This window comes from Pogona vitticeps, chromosome 3 (assembly GCF_051106095.1).
Source record: "Pogona vitticeps strain Pit_001003342236 chromosome 3, PviZW2.1, whole genome shotgun sequence".
In the NCBI taxonomy this organism is placed as follows: domain Eukaryota; kingdom Metazoa; phylum Chordata; class Lepidosauria; order Squamata; family Agamidae; genus Pogona; species Pogona vitticeps.
The window spans coordinates 252,102,686-252,123,479 of NC_135785.1; the positions used below are offsets into that span (position 1 = coordinate 252,102,686).

General features: G+C 45.2%; 1 non-coding gene across 1 annotated transcript in view; it reads left to right on the forward strand.

Moving 5' to 3' along the window:
- The first annotated feature begins 737 nt into the window (after nt 1–737).
- Nucleotides 738–20,794, forward strand: part of LOC110091356 (uncharacterized) — an 85,963-nt gene continuing 65,906 nt past the window's right edge. The window contains exon 1 of the transcript XR_013543423.1: nt 738–918. This is a non-coding gene — a transcript (uncharacterized LOC110091356). The remainder of the gene's footprint in view (nt 919–20,794) is intronic.

The following is a 20,794-nucleotide window of genomic DNA, read 5'->3' on the forward strand; positions in this document are numbered from 1 at the left end:
ATTCTTAAAGATACCCAGCGAGGGGGCCACGCGAATCTCAGGAGGTAAGTTGTTCCAGAGGCGAGGAGCCACCGCTGAGAAGGCCCGATTTCTTGTCTTTTCCTTCCGGGCCTCCCCCGGTGTCAGGCTCCTCAGCCTCACCTCCTGGCTCGCACGAGTGACACGTGTAGAACTTGATGGGAGTAGGTGTTCCGCCAAGTATCGAGGCCCTTAACCACGTTCATCTTACAGATAGACTGCCTTGGTTGTGGAGGTTCTCCTTTGGCAGAGCTATCTTCGGTTCTCCGATCCAGGCAGCCAAGCCGCTCCAGCCCATGTTGCCAGCCTAGGAGAGTCTTGACACAAACGGTGCAGAGGGCACTGGGGGAGGAACCCGGTGGGAAGGGGGTTCGATTCACACCGAAAAGGGGGAGGCTGGGGGGCAGCATTTTGCCGGCTGTGTGCGTTTTGAGGAATCTGAAATCGGGCGCCCTGGGAGGTGAGAGGCAGCTCGATTATGATCGTCCGTCCGTCCCCCCCCCCCCCCCCAGAGGTACTAATGCCCAGATCGGAGCCAGGAGAGCTGCGACTCGCGCGGCGACTTCTTCCAAATCGGAAGGCGAGACAAGGAGCGACTCGGCGAGTCAAGCCCGGAGGGAGGCCGCGGACCTTCTTGTCCCGGCAGCCGTCGCTCAGCAGAGGGCGTCCCGCTTGCGGCTAGAGCGGAGCCGGGAGGAGCTCGCCCTGCCTGCCTGCCTGCCTGCCTGCCTGCCTGCCTTGCGCGCGGCTCGGCTGGCTTCGGCGCTGGGGAGGAGCCGGAGCCGGGAGGAGGAGGAGGAGGAGGAGGAGAGGCCGCCGCCGCTCCTGCCACGTCCACCGGGCGCAGCCGAGCCGGGAGGCGGCGGGAGCGCCAGCGGCAGCAGCAACACGTGCGCGCCGGTGAGTCCGCGCGGCTCCGGGAAGTTGGCGGGGTGGCTCCGGCTCGCCGACCCTCCCCAGAAAGTGTGCGCGCGTGTGGGGGGGGGGATTGGGAAGGAGAGTTGGTCCTAGATCTGCGAGCAGATCTCCGGTGATCGCCTGGCTGGGACTCGTTCCGCAGGAGGAGGAGGAGGAGGAGGAGGAGGAGGTGTTGGGCGATCGCGGGGACGGTTGGGGCTGGCTTGCTCTCGAGGAGGAGAATCCCGGCCAGGAAACGTGCGTAAAAGGGGAAAGGCGACCTCGCCGAGGTCCCGATGGCCGGCGCGGGGACTGGGCGGGAGGGGGGGGGAGAAGTCGCGCCCAGTTGAAGTGGTTGGAAGGGGGGGGCAGAAAAGTGCCACTCGGATCACTCAGCCTGGTGTGGGGCGAAAGTAGGGGGTCCCCGTCTCTGTGAGCCCGGAGGGAAGGGGGGTCCGATTCAACCCGAGCCGTCCTGCGCCCTGAGAAGGCAGGGAGGTTTTCTCGGACGCGCTCAGTTTCCGCGGGGCGGGGGGGGGAAGAAAGCGCGCCTCCAGGTCAGGTTTCAGCCTCTCGGGGGGGGGGGGGGAATCAAAAAAAAAGGGGGGGAAACGCGTGGAGGTCGGGAGGATCGGGAAAGGGGGAGCGGGGGAAGAAGTCGAAGTGGGAAGGATAAGGCCTTGGAGAGGGTTGCGGGGAAGTAGGAGAGGAGAGCCCGTGGGAAACTAGGGAGCGAGGAGGAAAGCGATGCCTGGGGTTCAAAAGGGGAGCGACCCGGTGGGCGTGGGGGCGTGAAAAGGTCTGGGAGGTGAACACACAATCAGGACGCCGAGGATCGGGTTGCGCCCGGCCGGCCGCGATCCGCACTTTCGGAGCGTAAAGGCGAGCAAAGCTGGTGGGCGTAATAAATCTCGGCTGTTGGAAGTAGCAGAGGACGCGTAACTCGGTTCGCAGGAACAGGCGATCGATTCCCCCCCCCTTGTTTTATGATCGGAAGTAAGTAACAGGCGGATCCTTTTTTTGGGGTGGGGGGGAAACAGTTGCTGGCGTCCTGGGTCTGGGTAAGCGGGTCGTAAGGACACGTTTCCTAAGTAGATTGAACGCGGGACGAGGCTGGCCACCGCCTGGAACTTCCTGTCGGGACTTCCCGAGGCCCGATCCCGCCCACCAGCCCCCTTTTAGACCGTGCGGGGCCGAGGAGGGGAAGAAAGGTCCTTTCTTATTGTTACTATTTTTGCTACACTCCTGTGTTTTACTCTGCTGGAGTTAGTTAGCACTTGGTTATGAGTTTTAGTGACACGGAGGAGGAATTCTTAAGAAGACCCATTGGCTGTGGGGTGACTGGTTTATAGAGATTTCACCCTTACTCATGAGAGAGGGTTGGCTGAAGATTTGCATATAAAACACACAGCGGTTAAAAATCATTCATGATAGGTACCCGAATTCGCAAGATTACCTCTGAAATTTCAAATATCAAAAAACGGCAGATTCAAAGAAAAAGTACCATTGAAGCAATACCAAAAGAAAAGAGAAAAGGTAGCCAAGATTGGTCCTAGATTTAGTTTTTACTGAAAATAATAAGCCTTGTGGTGTTCCTTGTGGCTTCTGTCTGTCTCTCTGTCTGTCTGTCTGGGTAGTATCAGGTACGTCGCTAGGCATGCACACAACCCAAAACTTGGAGAAGTTTTTGGGGGAACTGTTGGCCGTAGTGGATGGCAGCTATGTACTTTTTTTTTAAAAGGGACTCTGGTGCAGCTCCATGTAACACATGTCAGACATAGGATGATGGGCTAGCTGGTATGTGTGTGAACTTTTGTTGGGAGCGGGTTTATGAGTTTTTGGAAGAAGGACTGGGGATGATTAGCCAGGAAGTCAAGGAGGGATAGGATTGCAGATCTAGAGCTGAATTTGCTTGTCAGTCACAGTGTAGCCCCACCTTTCTTTCATTCAGTGAATTCTAGGCAGGCTGCACAGGACGCTGAAGCAGCCTTCGAACAAATCATTGATCTTCCTTCAAACTCAGTGAAACTCAGTGTGCCTCAACCTGATGCCCTCCCATCATCCTCAAGTTGCATGGCGAGTGATTTTGGTAGGGAAGTTGTGATTGAGCGCATCATCATGATGAGAGGTGTCATGTTCTATGTGTCTGTAGTACCTTTAAGACCAGCGCAGAGACCTTGAGGTTTTAGTTGCCTGGACTGGAATTCAATTTTGCTCTCCCCCACCCCCAGATTTTATTGGATGCTGAGTAGTTTAACAGTAGCACGTTCAGTGATCCAGAATTTAATGAAATACTGCTTTCGTGCCTCTGTTTTTTAATTTCAGTTATTTAAGCAGCACCCTATTGGGCTGCATGGTATTGAGTCTGTAATATATACTACTTTCATTTCCTGGGCACCCTTGCCATTAATATAGATTAAAATCCACATTTCACTTTCAGATGTGCATGGAAAAAGTTGATACATCTGAAAGTGTAGGCGGGAGTTCTTGCATGGCGTCTGGCCAATGTTTCCACAGCCTTGACAGCCAGGTAATGGTGTAGTTAATGCCTGTAGTTGAGCTCCAGGCTTGTTTAAGCACCGCCTGTTCGGGTTCTACCATTGTTTCTGTACAACAAATAAGTTTCCATGAAGAAAATCGAGCATCAAAGTTGGATAATGTTTTTATTGGACCAGTAAAATATCATTAAGAAGACCAGGTTTTGAGTCTTTTAGGACTTTTTATCAGACCAGGCATTGTAGAACTTGGGGTTGTGGGAGGGGAATCTGCAGTGGTCCCTCACTTTACGATTGTCCCGCATTATGACAAAACCGCATTACGACAGTCTTTTTGCGGTCGCAATTGCGATCGCAAAACGATGGTCTGAATGGGATTTTTTCGCTTTGCGATGATCGGTTCCCTGCTTCGGGAAATGATTCTTCACAAAACAATGATTTTCCTCCAGCTGATTGGCAGTTTCAAAATGGCCACCGGGTAAATAAAATGGCTCCCCACTGTTTTCTGGGACGGATTCCTCACAAGACAGCCACCAAAAATGGCCGCCCTATGGAGGATCTTCGCTGGATGGTGAGTTTCCAGCCCATTGGAACTCATTGAAGGGGTTTCAGTGCGTTTCAATGGACTTTTTATTTTCGCATTACGACGTTTTCATTGTACAGCGACTTCGCTGGAACGAACTAACGTCGTAATGTGAGGCACCACTGTACTGTGTTTTTCTGTGTATAAAACAACCCTTTTTCTTTAAATAATTTGAGAAAGAATTGAGGGTCGTTTTATACATGGAAGGCGGCTCTTTACTGCTGCCTTTTGCAAAGGCACAGGGCTTAGCAAAAAGGACGGAGAGGTGTTGCTGTCTTCCTTTATGCTAAGCTCGATGCCCTCTCAAAAGGCAAGGAAAAGCAGCAATCACTTTGACAGCCGCTTTCCTTGCTTTTTGCCAAATGATCCCTGCTTTTTCTAATTTGGGGTTAGAAAAGGGCGGGCGTCGTCTTATACACTGGGTCGTCTTATAAATGGAAAAATATGGTAAATTTACGGATATAGAAGACACAGGAATTGTTTGTTGTTGTTATGTGCCACCAAATCATATGTGATCTATGGTGACTCTAGTAGGGTTTTCAAGGTATCTCAATAATTTGGGGATCTGACTGCAAAGCCAGAGGTTGGGAGTTCAATTCCCCACTTTACTTCCTGCAAGTAGAGCCAGCCTGTGTGATCTTGGGCAGGCTGCAGAGTCCCAGGGCATCCCCAAAAGATGGAAGTGAATAGTAAAGCACTTCTAAGTACTCTTTTCCTAGAAAACCCTGAAAAGGTCACCATAAGTCAGAATTGAGGGCGCATGATTATTACTTAGGTATTTAAGGAGTGGTTTTACCAGTACCAGGGACTGGTGGCGCTGTGGGCTAAACCGCAGAAGCCTGTGCTGCAGGGTCAGAAGATCCGGCAGTCATAAGATCGAATCCACGCAACGGAATGAGCACCCGTCGCTTGTCCCAGCTCCCGCCAACCTAGCGGTTCGAAAGCATGCAAATGCGAGTAGATAAATAGGGACCACCTTGGTGGGAAGGTAAACAGTGTTCCGTGTCTAAGTCGCACTGGCCATGTGACCACGGAAGATTGTCTTCGGACAAAACGCTGGCTCTATGGCTTGGAAACGGGGATGGGCACCGCCCCCTACAGCTGAACACGACTGGACAAAAATTGTCAAGGGGAACCTTTACCTTACTTTACCAGTACCACCACTCAGTGTGCTTCCATGGCCAAGCAGGATTTGAACCGAGGTCTCCTGAGTCCTAGTTTGATGCCCTATCCACTACACCACACTGGCTGTTGAACAGGCATTGGAGTTAAACCAAAGCTCCAGTACAGAGACTGCCTGCCTGAAGGACAGATGTAGAATCCAGTGTCTCTCTCTGTTCATGGAATCAGTTGCTGAATACTAAGCCAACATCTGTTGGGTCAGGAGATCTACTCTATTTGGACCTAGCAACCGGAAGCTGGCCATAAATCCTGCAACTTTGGCACATGTTGAAGCATAATAACTATAAAGTGGTAATAAAAGTTTGAAGAAGTAGGAGATTTGCACAGGTTGAGCTACGTTGTTTCTTTGATTGGTCGCCTTGCTCCCCATAGGGGACCCAAGGTGTTGCAGAACAAGTGAAATTATAAAATAATCATTTAAAAAAATGCTATATAAAGATTATTTTAAAAACAATTGAACATACAGCAAGATTAAAAAGAAAATTTTGAACCAGCTGATGTTTCTGAACTCTCTTGGAAGGCAGCCCCACATAGAGTGCATTGCAATAATCCAAATGGGATGTAAATAAGGCATGTGTCGCCATGGCCTGATTGAACATCTCAAAAAAGGGGCGCAGCTGTCTGCGTTAACTGTGCAAATGCGCTCCTGGCCACTGCTGAAACCTGTGCGTCCAGTCTCAGGGTTGAGTGCAGGAGCACACCCAAGCTGATGTTTCGGGGGGACTATAGTGTAATGCTTTTGAATTGTGGTGCTGGAGGAGACTCTTGAGAGTCCCCTGGACTGCAAAGAGAACAAACCTATCCATTTTGAAGGAAATCAACCCTGAGTGCTCACTGGAAGGACAGATCCTGAAGTTGAGGCTCTAATCCTTTGGCCATTTCATGAGAAGACTCCTTGGAAAAGACCCTGATGTTAGGAAAGAGTAAAGGCAAGAGGAGAAGGGGACGACAGAGGATGAGATGGTTGGACAGGGTCATTGAAGCTACCAACATGGATTTGACCCAACTGTGGGAGGCAGTGGAAGACAGGAGGGCCTGGCATGCTCTGGTCTGTGGGGGTCACAAAGAGTTGGGCATGACTTAACGACTAAATTTAATACAGGCTGAACCCCTATCCTCTAATTTGCCTTTTGACTGACTAGGAGCACCTCTGTCTTGTCTGGATTAGGTTAGCCCACATCCAGTTTCATCATTGGCAACAGACATTGGTCTAAGCACAGAACAGCTTCCTTGGAATCAGATGGAAAGACGAGATTTGAGTTGGGTGTCATCAGCATACTGTTAGCATTGGACCCAAAAGCTCTGGACAACTTTTCCCAGTGGGAATAACATGGGGACAGGACTGACCCTTGAAGGGCTCCCAATTACCAATGGGCAGGGTGTTTTAACTGGATTCCCTCAACACTGCCTTACTGAGTTTGGCCATCCAGGAAGGGTTGAAACCACTGTAAAATAATACCTCCAGGACTCATTCCAGAAAGGTGTCTTGGAAGAATATTACGGTCAGTGGTAGTACTGACATCTGCTGAGATGTCCGGCAGAACCAATAGTACTGTTCGGTTCCCAGTGTAGGTCATCCACCAATGCAACCAAGCTTCCCTCTAAGCCAGTGGTCCCCAACCTTGCGCCTCCAGATGTTCTTGGACTTCAACTCCCAGAAATCCTAGCCAGCAGAGGTGGTAGCAAAGGCTTCTGGGAGTTGTAGTCCAAGAACATCTGGAGGCCCGAGGTTGGAGACCACTGCTCTAAGCTGTTCATGTGTGCCTCTGCTTCCATCTATGCAGCTTTCTTCCTCCTCTGTGCAGCCATTGTGTTCAACCTCTTTGGTTCTGGTAGCGACGGAACCCTGTGTATAGGTGGGGGGATGATGGAGTCGCACGTGCATGCAGGGGTGAAATTGTGTGTGAGAGAGGCAGATCCCCGTTCAGCGGGAATGAAAATTAGACAGTCTGTTGAGTACAACCAAAGCCATGTCTGCCCCGGATTGAAATAGATCTAGGTAATCAGTTCGTCCTGGAACCTCTAGAGCTGAGATACCACAACATGCTTTAAGACCTTGCCCAGAAATGGAGTTTTAGAGACTGGCTGGTATTTATCCAATACTGGGAGTATATCAGTGATATTGAATCTGGTCCCAGATCCATCTTCCTCTGTACAGTCTGTTAAAGTTGGCAACACAAGATCTTCATCCTAAAATCTTCCCCAGCCCAGTTTCTTGAAGTGCATTGACCATGTCATGGGTTGAGTGTGAGACTGTTACAATTCAGAAGCACATGTGCTCTATCAGTGAGATCAATCCCACCCTAAGGAACTATTTTAATATTTTTGTTTGGCTTTTTAAACTTTATATTTATTGCCACAGTTGCACAGTATGGAAATCAGTCCAATGGAGAGCAGAATGCTTGAGTCTTGATCAGCATAACAGAACATCATAGTGTAGTCAATGTGGAAATAACGTAAAAACAAAACTATACCACATCTTTATTGCAGTCTGTATATTGAGATTCTGCGCATGTGTTTGATGAGCTCGGAAATAAAAGTTAAATGAGGGTGAGTCATAGCAGAGAGGATGGTTGTTTGAATTAATCGTTTCTCCATGCATTTTCATAGGAAATTGGCATTCTGTAATAAAGTATATGTAGGGCTTCTGCACTGATAAATAGATACCAGGTCGCAGGTGTTTGTATTTTATGTGATGTCTTGTGTTATGCATTTCCTGTGTTAGCCTTTCTGATATTGCCAGATTCCAGATATGATTGTGCCAGCCGTCCAGGTGAAAATTTTGTCCATCTTTTAATCTTTTATCAATGTGGCGCCTAGTAGGAGTGATATGACTGTCTTTTTATGTAATATCAAAACATTGGTTCCTTTAGAAATGTTCAGTAGAGCTGATGGTGAAGCTAGAGAAGACCTATGAACTGCTTGATAGATAGCTCAATGGATTCTGTGTGGCTGGACTTGATGCTTCGGAGTGTCCCTTCCAACTCTACTGTTCTCAGATTATGATGATTGTCAGCGGTGTTGTCTTTTTTGTGCTCATATCAGCCCAGACTTCTGATATGATAGCAGAACCCTGCGATTATAATGCAATTGGTTCCTTGACTGTGATTGTAGAGTGAGCTGCTATAATCCAAACCCCATTTTTCCATCATACTCAATTTTAAAATGGGATTTGGTTGATGGAAAATGTTTATGCCTTTTATATGAAATCTCTGGTGCCCTCTGTCTCCTCTGCATCAATTCCTCTCTTTAGCTTACCTTCTGGGCATTCCCTTCTGCCTTCTTCTCCCTCCCTCCACTTTCCTGCTGTCTCCTTAGTGATATAAACATTTCAGTTTACAGCACCAGTGATCAGGGTTATAAAAATGAATTTTGGACACAACAGTGGAAGCAGTAGCCACAACTGGAATGGCTGTAAAAGCTGGAGGTGTCAAGGCGAACGTACAAAGTAGGCCACGGGTCCTTGGTAGACATGGAGATGAATATAAAAACAAATCAGGATATTCCACAAAATCCCTGATTTGTCAGATATTCGTTGCTTCGTATTCTTGGGGTCCAGAGAGCCCGATGAATACGAAGCAACAAATATAACCCTTTTATATTCATCTCTTTGTTTCCTACCCATGGATCAGCTGTTCCTCAGGGACATAAATAGAGAGGGGTTTCCCCCTCCGGTGGCTTGCTAAAGGCTGTCCGAAGGGAATCCCACCCCCAGGGCTGGGGGATGGCTTGGGTCCCCCTTTCTTCCTCTGCTGGGGGATTGCTTTGATCTTTTCCCCCTTCCTCTTTCCATGCCCTGTGGCATAGGAAGGCTGAGGTGGCCGGGGCTTGCTTGCTTGCTTGCTTGCTTGCTTGCTTGCTTGCTTGCTTGCTTGCTTGCTTGCTTGCTTGCTTGCTTGCTTCCTTCCTTCCTTCCTTCCTTCCTTCCTTCCTTCCTTCCTTCCTTCTAGCTCCATGGGCTGTCTAAACAAAAATATGACCCAACGAACCGACGAACTGATTTGTTGCCACGGGGGGGGGGGCAATTCGTGGTGCAATTCGCTTCATCCTTATTTCTAGTTCTTGGTATCGGGCAATCCCACCACATGTGATGGATGCTCCAAGTTGCTCATGTCTTTTCCAGCACCGATTTGTAGAATTATTGGTTATATAAGCTAATTTTCTTGGGTGAGGTATCACCTGTAGAGGATTAACAATTGTTTCCCTAACTGCAGCTGAAATAGATGTAAACACATTGCGAGAGTGTGCTGATTTCCATTGTTTTCTGGTGATTATACATTTCAGATCCTGTTGCCACGCTGTCTTTAAGCTGGTTAAAGTATGATTCTCAAAATAAGAAGATTATTGATATTAAGCCCCTTGATGTTGGATTATAAACACAGTCACTTTAGATTTGGTGAGTGGTCTAGGTGCTTGTGTTTTCAGGGATGTAGTAATAACAAAATGAAAGATTTGATTCCTGTACAGCTAAAAAGAGGGCAAAGTGGGACTGTTTCTTTAATTTTAGCACCCATCAGGATTCCCGTGATAAACAGGGTCTTTGAATATATACAGTCCACCATGGCTCCAACCTATACATTATCTCTGCATCATATTGGTAAAAAACAGGGACGCTGGAGAAGGGGTTTATGCACACCATGGACAGGTATATAGAGAAATAATTGGGTCCTGAATCAAATCAACTCTCTCTAGAGGCAAAAATGATGAAACTAAGACTGTTGTACTTTGATCACAAAGTCATGAGAAAACAAGATTTGCTGGAAAAGACAATAAAAGTAGCAAAGATTAAAGGCAGCAGGAAAGGAGGAGAAACAAGCATGAGGTGGATTGACTCTGTAAAGGAAGCAACAGGCTTGAGTTTGCAAGAGCTGGGCATGGCTTTTGTAGATAGGACATTTTGGAAGTCCTCCATTCATAGGGTCGCTATGAAACAGAGGTAACTTGACGGCACAAACAACAACAATAGAGAAGCAACTTTATGTGCAAAGAATAAGAGGGACCTAGGTGCTTCACTCATTTCCCCCAAATTTGCAAAGATGTTTGAAGAAACGAACTACAGAGCATTAGTAGTTGTTTGGTGTTTGTTAGGGTGAAGGTAAACATTTTTGGCTTTCGTTTGTGGACTTCCGTGGACAAATAATGGAGGAATTTGAGTAATGGATGGGAGTTTTGGATTTTGTCCAAAATTCTGCATTCCGAGAGTTCTGCCTACCTTGCAGGCACCTTACAAAAATCCCCAGATCCCATCCTTACATACCATGGTGTTTCGATGCAACAGGTATGCCCGATTGATCTTTCCATTCACTTTGTCTCTTAACCTCATACACTGAAACTTCTGCAACTCTAGGTTTTTTATTTTTGGAGGTATCATTATTTTAAAAATGTTGCCGTTGCTTAATGATTTCCTGGTTATGGCTAGGAGGCATGATTAAAATAGGAAGGATAACTGAATTCGTAACTCAGAACTGTCATGTTCGTGGCTTTTATTCTGTGAACCCATAAAATGTTGAGTTTGTGTGAGGCATGCAACTCTGGTTAGATGTTAGCCTGCAGTTCCACCCAAAACAATTCTTGTTCCGGGTTTCTAGTATTTATTTTATTTTATTTTTATTTGTTTATATTTTTAACCTAGCTTTTCTCCATAAAAAGGACCTATAAAAAGCATACAAATATTTAGAAGAATCAAACAAACACCATACTAAGCGGTAAAAACAAAAGTAACACCAAAATGCATCTAAGGCAGTCAGGTACAAGCATCCATTAAAGAACCCTACTCAGGCAAGCCAGTCACGCAGTGAAAGCTTGCTTGAAGAGAAAGTTCTTCACCTGGCTATGGAAGGACAGCAAAGATGGGGCTGGGCTGGCCTCCTGTGGGAAGGAGTCCCAGAGTCTGGGAGCAGCCACAGAGAAGGCCCTCTCCTATGTCCCCATCAGATGTACCTGTGAAGGTGGTAGGACCATGAGAAAGGGCTCTCTTGATGATCTTAACACTTGAGCAGGCTCATAATGGGAGATGCGGTCCTTGAGATAGCTTGGACCCAAGTTGTTTAGGACTTCAGCACTTTGAGTTGTGCAATGTATTCCATATGGATGTTCTAGATCAGTGATTCCTAACCATGGGTCCCAAGACATTCTTGGACTAAAACTCCAATTAGCTGTGCTGGCCAGGATTTCTAGCGGTTTTAGTCCAAGAACATCTTGGGACCCAAGATTGGGAACCACTGTTCTAGATCAATATCGAACTGGTGTCCAGTACGGAAGGTAGTAATTATACTACAACACAACCAGTGGACACTGTTTAGGGGAATGTTGCTCTAGATCAAAGTGGAGAATATTTGCAGGCAGGAAAATCTCCTTAGGTCTTTGTTGGAGACAGATGTTCTAATTTAAAACAGATGTAGGCATCCTTGGCAGGTCAGAGACCCAGTTCCACCCCCGGATCCTGGTGCAATTTAACCCCCACCTTGTCTGCTCTTTAAATCATTGTTGCAGCAGAACCAAGAATATTCCGCCTCCCAATCCATGTACTCATGTCTTTGGTTTCTCAGAAGCAATGTAATATATAAAATGAGGTGCTTACGTGCCATGAACATTGATTGGTTTAGGGGAGCCTCAGGTTCCATGGAAATGCAGTTCTGCTCTTGGAGTAGAGGATCTGGTCCCTGTGTGCCTTGATTCTGTGGGAAAGTGTAGTAGATTTAACTACTCTGCTGCTAAAATTTGGTGGAGGCATAGGTTTTGAGGGCCAAAAAAGATAACTAGAGGGCTGCTTGTCAATCAGCCTTCTTCGTCAATTCCTTTTCCCTCCCTGTTTGGCGTGAAGTTGAATGCCATGGAGATGGTTGTACTATGTTGAAGAGATTAAGCCAGGTGTGCTTTAAAAAAAATTTTTTTTAAAGGAAGACAAAACCGAACTTCATTGTTAAGGAATTAAGCTCTCTAAAACTCCCGAATTCTTGTAATTGAAAAAGAAAAAAGCGGGAGAGAGAGAAAGAGACAGAAAAAGAGACCATAAGTCTCTTATTAAAACATCCTGCTAAGAAACGTTGGGAGAGTATTAAAACGAGACCCTAATAATTGTCAAGATAATCCATCTTGAATGTTAATAATGCAACCCTGCCTGCATTTCCGGGCACTAGCTTGGCAGTCCGTAGGGGGAGAAAGACGTGAACTGATTGTTGAGCCAAACTTAATTCACAGCTATCTGTCCTTCCCTTCCGAGTTGAGAATTACCTGTCAAAATCTTGTGGTTTTGTTATGTGAGCCATGCGCCGTCTTTGCCTTACACATCTTTTACTGGGGAGTTGCAAGATGTCATATATGTGTTATATCTGGAGGAGTCTTAGCTCTGCCTACCTATAACAGGGGCTGGCAGCTCCAGCGGCTAGTTTTGTTTCCTGGGGCTTGTACTCTGCGGGTTGTGTCCTTTCTGACAAATGCATTTTTGGACCAATTTTTTTTCACCAGAAGTGTAAGTGGAAGCAGAGCTTAATACTAATGATGAACACCATAGTCTTGTACACTAGTTACTTTTTGGATAACAAGCGATGTAAGAAATAACTGCAAAGTTTCTTTTGAATTATAACAAAATGACACTGGTTAAAATCCTGTTGCTTAGGGTAATAAATTGCACTAGAGTAGGCCCATTGACTCAGCAGAGGAGTCAACTCCATAAGTTTGATTGATTCAAATAGGCCTAATTTAGCTGTAACTTTGGCTCAGTAAGTCACTGTTAGAGTAGGCCCATTTGAATCAATTGAACTTATGGAGGAGTTGACTCCCTAAATTGCCACAGCGTCAGTAGTTGTACTATGATAAGCAACAGGATTTTGGCCTTTAAGTTATCTCAGTGTAGCAAGTAACAAATCATTATATATGTTAATTTTAAAGGCACTTCTAGATTTTTCTGAAGGTCTTCATCTCCATATATGGGCACGTTGACAGGAATTTTTCAGGTTTTATGCCATTATTTTATGGCATAAAACCTCTAAGTGGCAAGGACAGCGCCTGTTGTATTTTTATAAATATACAGTATTTATAAATGTTTCTGAAGTGCTTAGCGATGAGGTTTTTGGAGTGATTTTGCGCTCCGTTTAGCGATGTTCCTTATGGGGAAAATCCACATAGCGATGTTCGGGACCTAACGATCCCAAGCATTTAAAACCGTTTTTGAACCTTTTAAGACACACTTAAAATTGCAAAAACGGACATCGCAAAACCATTGGAATGCATTGAAAAGGTTTCAATGCATTCCAATGGGGAAACATTGTATCGCTTAGCGATGTTTCCTATGGGGATTTTCGCTTAAGGACGGCAATCTGTTCCCATTGGAACAGATTAACCGGTTTTCAATGTATTCCTATGGGAAATGGTGTTTCGCTTAGCGATGTTTTCCCATAGCGATGGGGGGTTTTTTGGAACCAATTAACATAGTTAAGCGAGGCACCACTGTATTACATTCTGTCTGAGTTTGCTTCTTGGTGTTTTTTTAAAAAAAGAGTGTGTTTATTTATTAGCTTTGTATCCTGCCGTTCACTGGAGGTGGTATCAGGGCAACCTCTTGGGCCCTCAAGAGTGGCTTTGGAGGACCACATGATTCCTATTCATGACCCACTTTGAACCAAGGGCCATCAGATAAGTTGCCATCTGGGTTCATGTTACTTCTCAGAGTGTCCGCCCCCAGTGTTATCTTCTTGATTCACCAGATCCTCCCAGACCAGGGTCCTCCGGATAGCCAGCCTGAGGGAGGCCCGAAAGTCCTCTACTAGAGGCAGGGCCTTTTCTGCAGTGGCCCCATCATTATAGAATCAGCTTCCGGAGGAGCTCCACCAAGCTTCCTCCCTCTTAACTTTCAGAAGAAAGTTTCAGACCTTTCTCACAGTTGGTATATATTTTTTTCCCTAAAGAAAAAAAACAACCCTGGTACATTTGTAAATTGTTTCCGCACCATCATAGTGTTTTTCCACACTGTGAGTGTTTTTAATGTGGTTGGATTTTACCTGTTAAACCACTCAGAACAGTACCAGGCTTTTTGCACTAATAGGGTGGTATATTAAGCAAGCAAACAAACCAACCAATTGGGAGAAGTCACTGTCACATAAAAGGTGGTGGCACCCTACCTGTGGCATGCCCTCCTCAGAGAGGCTAGCCAGGTATCTACCTCATGGTCTTCTTGGCCAGATGAAGAACTTTTTTATTCTCCCTAGAACTATTCTGATTTTGTTTTGGTTTTGTATACGTATCGTAATGTTTCTCCTCCCATTTTGCTGGTTTTGTCTTAGCTTTTTGTTAAGTGCTGCACTTAACTACTGTCTTACTATCTTGCATTTTGTAGGTTTTAGTTGTATAAAACATTACAGCGGTGCCTCGCTTGACGATGTTAATTCGTTCTGCAAAATAGCTGTAGAGCGAAAACATCGTCAAGCGAAATTAAAAAACCCATTGAAATGCATTGAAAACCAGTTCAATGCGTTCCAATGGGCTGAATACCTGCTCGTCCAGTGAAAATCCTCCATACGGTGGCCATTTTCGGTGCTTGTATAGCGAGGAATCTGTCCTAGAAAACAGCGAGGGGCCATTTTGAAACCCGACGATCAGCTGTTTGCTTATCGTTGTAAAGCGAAAAATCGGTTCTCGAAACAGGGAACCGAACATCGTCAAACGAAAAACCCAATCTAAACATTGTTTTGTGATCGCTTTTGCAATCGCAAAAACTTCAATGTTAAGTGGGTTCGTTGTTACACGGGGTAATCGTCCAGCGGGGCACGACTGTACCTGGAGCCCTGTAGTCTTTCACCTAAAAGTGCAGACAATCAATCAATCAACCAGTCAGTCAACGTTCCAAATGTCTGAAGTAGTGATTTGGATAGTACCAGTGCTACCTGCTGTCACACTACCCATTTCAGCTCCCTACCACACAGCAACCCTGTTCAACCCTGATCTGGTGGCGAGAGAGTGTGACTGCATCATGATCATTTGAGATTCAAGGCTTCATAGGGATTAGAACCTGCATATTATTAAAAATCAGGGAATAGCCTCACTCTGTGTAGGTTTATTTTCTTGTGCTTCATTTGGTTTTACATTGGAGTGTGCTACCCATTCCTTGGAGAGAGGTGACTGGAACCTGTGGGATGTTTTTTTAAAAAATTTACCTTTCCAAGTGCTTTGTTGGGTGTTCCGGTCTGTGCTTGGAAATGCCACAGGACTCGCACTTTGGTCGCATGGCTGAAACAAAAAGTGGACTTCGTTGTGTAATTGCTTTTCCAAATACAGCTGCCCTTGGTGCGTTTGCTAGCAGCAACGCGGCCAGAAATGTTTGTCAAGTGTCAGACTTTGGCGATGGTGCAGTAAGATTCACTTGTATCCGGATGAAAAAGATTTGCAGATCAGATGTTGTGTTCAGGTCAATGCAGTGTGCCACTTTGCTCTGAACGTCCCAGATAAGGACAGGATGTCCATTGTCTTGGCTTCTGTGCCTGCTGAAGGTGTTATGGCAAAGAGACTTGTTTGAATACAAGAGGGTTGTAGGCCAAGATAAGGTGGTTCAGGGTCTGTGTGCTGTGTGTATCCTCTCACCCATTTTTTTGGGCTCATGCCACTATATTTGCTGATTGACCAACATTTGTTTGGTGAGGGGCACCATGGGAATATTGTGTTTTTCTTTAACATAAGCCATACACCTTACTTTTTGCGCTGAGTTATATTCTCCAGGAAAGAAGCATATACTTTCTTTTAACAAGGATAAGCCAGATTTGTCTTCTACTGCTGGTATTGCTCTATGTATATATTTCTTTATAATAAAAGCTGTCACGGTAGTGTGTGCTTCTAAACAATAGCATGTAAAGAGACCTAGAAAAAAATAGGTAGCAAAAGAGGGAGAAACTAACACCTTCAGCCTTCGTGGTATATTACACAAAGAGACACTATCCACTCCTTCGAGATTGTCATGTTGCTAAATACTTCCTGATATACGTTTGCCCTATCTATATACAGTGGTGCCTCGCTTGACGATGTTAATTCATTCCAGCGAAATCGCTGTAGAGTGAAAACATTGTCAAACGAAATTAAAAACCCCATTGAAATGCATTGAAAACCATTCAATGCGTTCCAATGGGCTGAATACCTGCTCGTCCAGCGAAGATCCTCCGTACGGCGGCCATTTTCAGTGCCTGTAAAGCGAGGAATCCGTCCTAGAAAACAGCGAGGGGCCATTTTCTTCAGTCGGTGGCCATTTTGAAACCCGACAATCAGCTGTTTGCTGATCGTCGTAAAGCGAAAATCGGTTCCTGAAGCAGGAAAAACCTAATCATACAGCGATTTCCTCCTTAAGCGAGGCAATTGTTAAGCGAGGCACCACTGTATATATTTAGATAGGGCACTAACCACGCCACCACATTAATGTTGCAAACCACGGGGTTCCCCACAAACCTCTGTCTTTGTTTCTTACTAGTTCTGCTGTGGCTACGGTCTGCTGGCAGCCACCCAACTGGTTTTCCTGTAGCAGGATTGATGATGCTACTTATGTACCATGGAGGTGCTCTTTAACTGTCTTGAATGTTGATAAAGCTGATTTAGCATGGATCGTATGTAATCCTTTTTTTAAAAAAAAGCATTCCAAAGAGTGGCTGTCACCATCATTTATGGTAGTAAATTCAGCAAGTTAATTAAGAGCCGTTTAGCCTTATTTTTCATCAAGGCATGCTTCAGCCATCTGTACCTTGTCAGGTTCTCTGTAGCCATCTGGATGTTCTCATGCCACATCCCTTTAACACAATGTTTTAATCTGCCACTCTTCTTCCCTTTTTGTGTTCGGTGTGGATTGCAGACTCTCAGAGCAAGGATAGAGGACATCTCCTTCCATATAATACCCGGGATTTTGTTGGCATCATTTGATAGGTGATCAGTTATGATAATCCATTTTCTCCTGTTGCCATCAGAAGTCCTTCATTGACTCCCGGTCAGGATTGGGTGGCAGATGCATCGAATCGTGATGCTGGGACCGCGGCGCTCCTGGAGGCCAAACCTTGACAAGAAGATGGCTCAGTGTCTCATTCAGAGGAGGCACCTGGACTGCTACCCATTCTTTGAGAACATCACAGGGTATGATCAAAGGCATGATCTTGGCTAGAAGCCTCCAAGCAAAATGCTGGGCTGCAGGGAAAAATTCCGCAAGAGAAGATACCTCCTTGAGAACAGGAGATCTCCTTAAGGGAAGGCTTTTCTTCCCAGTGAATTCTTTTCTCAGCTAGACAGATGCCTGCCGCTGAGCCCTGGGTGGGCTCCTGCCACACAGCTAAATAAATCTTAAACCCGGACCAGGAGTTCTGCTGCAGCCAAAACTCTGCTCACGACCCAGGTTCAACCCAGGTAGCTGATCCCTTCAGCCTTCCAGGTCACTAGATTGAGTACCCAGCTTGCTGGGTCGGGGAGAGCAATGTGTAGCCTGCAGAACTAAACTAGAAATCACCCAGAGGGTGCTTTAAGCATATAAGCAACACATATTTTTTTTGCTTTTTTTCTTCTTTCTCTAGAGCAATGGTTCCCAGCCTTCATTTTCCAGATGTTCTTGGACTGGAACTCCCCAGAAGCCTTCACCTCTTATATGTGCTGGCCAGGATTTCTTGAAGTTTTAGTCCAAGAATATCTGAGGTCCCAAAATTAGGAACTGCTGCTCTAGAATCTGCTGCTTATGTACCCTAATCCCTGCCGCCAACTTCTTGCTGTGCTTTTAGACTACTTGATGACACCTCCTGGACCCTTCCTGCATGTATTCTGATGCAACTGGACTGACATGACAATGTTACTTTTGGAATCTGGTAGAATTTCGCTTGCACTGTCTTTACCTGGATGGTGGACTCACCTGGCTGAGCTTATTTTGTGGCTCAGCCAGCCAAGACCTGGTCTTTGGGGCCAGCAGGACACGCACGAGTTTTCTCGATTGCTTCAATTCACATTCCTTTTGTGAGGACATTCTCTCTGCACTTTAGAGAGCTTTGCATGCGATTCTGGGATTCCGTCCCAAAACAATTGTGTTGAGAGCTGTCGTGATTGCCTGCAGTGATGAGGGCTTCCAGTTTGGCTTGGCTTGATGGAAATAAATTAGTCTCTTGATTGTTGTCATCTTGCCTGTTGCACAGAAGGTCCATCAGAGTCTGTGAAAAGAAGTAAGAGATAAATAAGGACCGGCTTTGCCAAGTTTCTATCTTTGTGGTAGAACAGAAAGTTTCTTGTGTTGTGAGCAGGCTGCCTCTTGTTGCAGGGGAAAACCTTCACACACTCATTTGCTAGAGCAAGCCAAACTTTCCCGTGCTCAACTATAGATGCTTCTGGTAGCTTATAAGTAGAATACAAGAAAGATGAATGTCTCAAGCTTCTGATATTCCAGGGTGAACAGCTGCTGAATATGGATGTTTCATTTTAATCATCATGTCTAATAGATACTGTATCTTCCATGAATTCAGCTAGTTTTTCTTAAAGTTGTCTATGCTAGCAGTTCTCAATCTTTGACTTTTCAGAAGATTTGGACTTCAGCTCTCAGAAGTGACAGCCAAGGGAACTGAAATCCAAAACATCTGGATGAAATCCAAAAGATTTGGATGGCAAAAGTTTAAAAACCAGTGATCCTGGCTCGCTTGCATTGGCTGCCAGTTTGCTTCTAGGCCAAATGCAAGGTATTAATGTTGACCTATAAAGCTCTAAAATTTCGTTTGGGAGCTTGCTACCTATTGGAACAGCTCTCCCTTCCTGTGTCATTCACATTTCCCAGGTGTTGATGCTGCTGGTGGCCACCTCAAGGAAGCCAGGAAGTCTATGACCAGCAGCTGGGTCTTCCCTGTGGTGGCCACCTTCTAATATTCAAGAAAAATATAAAGCACTGCACTTCAGAGAGGCATTTCAGGATATCCTCCTTTTATAATTGGTCACTTACCGTAATTGTTCACTGAGTCTTATTTTGTCCATTATACTCTGTAGACGGTGTCTTGTCTGTTGCCGCCATCTTGATTTTTAGCTCTGCTGTCCTTTTATAGTATGTATATATTGTTTTATATTTGTGGATTGGGTGTGATTTGGTTGCTTTCTTTATGTTTATTTTATTGCTGGAAACTACCCAGAGTTGTGTCAAGGCCATTAGTTGGTGTGGTACAGAAATATAATGAATGAATTACTGAATGACGAATGTTGCCTATTGCATCTTGTTGCAGCACATGGAATGCCATAGAAGTGAAGCTTCAAGCTGTTTCTGCTCTTGATCGGTGATTAGAGATAAGAGGTTTATAGGCTAATTGCTTGGTATAATAGGTCTGCAGATTGTTTCTTGGATTGCAGACTGTTTCCTGGATTGTACACTTCTTCTTTGGTAAAGGTAAAGGTTCCCCTTGACATTTAGTCCAGTTGTGTCTGACTCTGGGGGGGGGTGCTCATCCCCGTTTCCAAGCCATAGAGTCAGCATTTGTCCACAGACAGTTTCCGTGGTCACATGCCCAGTGCAACTAGACAAGGAACGCCATTTAACCTTCCCACCGAGGTGGTACCTATTTATCTGCTCGCATTTGCATGCTTTCAAACTGCTAGGTTGGCAGGAGCTGGGACAAGCGATGGGAGCTCACTCTGTCACGTGGATTCGATCTTATGATTGCTGGTCTTCTGACCTTGCAGCGCACAAAGGCTTGTGTGGTTTAGCCCGCAGCGCCACCACGTCCCTTTTTCTGCTTCCTTGACACCTTTTAAAATGTTTCTACTCCATGCTATCCTAAGAATTAGTACAGTAGGACTACAGTATCTGTGGGCGATCAGTTGTAAGCCCCTTCCCTGCAGATGGCAAAAAATATGGAAGTATTGAATGGTATACATTGCATGGTCTCTGGTTCCCTCAAGTGACCACTTTCGGTAAATACACCGTCGAAATTTTTCTGGGGTGTTTTTTAAATTAGTATTTTCAGGCAGCAAATAAGTGAATCGGTGGATACTGATCCTGCAGATAGGGAGATCCTACTCTCTATTATCATTATGGAGAAGGGAGTAAAACTGAGTAAAATCCTGAATTGAATGTACTTTTGGCCATTCATTCATTAGGTGACCTTAGGTGATCCACTATTACTATGCAAAATGGGCAACCTTAAGAGGCTGTTGATTTTAAATAAATAAGAGGTTTTTTAAAAATAGATATTTGTGCTTTGTTGCTTTTAAACTTTTTTTAGTATTGATTTTATTTATTACCCTGTTCCCCCGAAAATAAGACAGTGTCTTATATTAATTTCTGCTCCAAAATACCCATTAGGGCTTATTTTCAGGGGATGTCTAATTTTTTTCATGTACAGCAATCTACATTTATTCAAATACAGTCATGTCATCTTCTGGTTGCTGCACAATGGTGGAGTGCGGGCTTTATTATGAGCATCCTGAAAAATCCTACTAGGGCTTATTTTCAGGTTACATCTTATTTTTGGGGAAACAGGGTATTTTTAATATAATACTTGTTTAATTTTTTAAAAAATATGTGTATGCTTAATCTTTTTAGCTTTTAAATATTGTCTTTTTAATGATGTATTGCAACAAGCAAGTGTGTATCACATTCCAGCCTGAAGCTGCTGCTTTGTGGGTGTTGAAGGAACATCAGAAT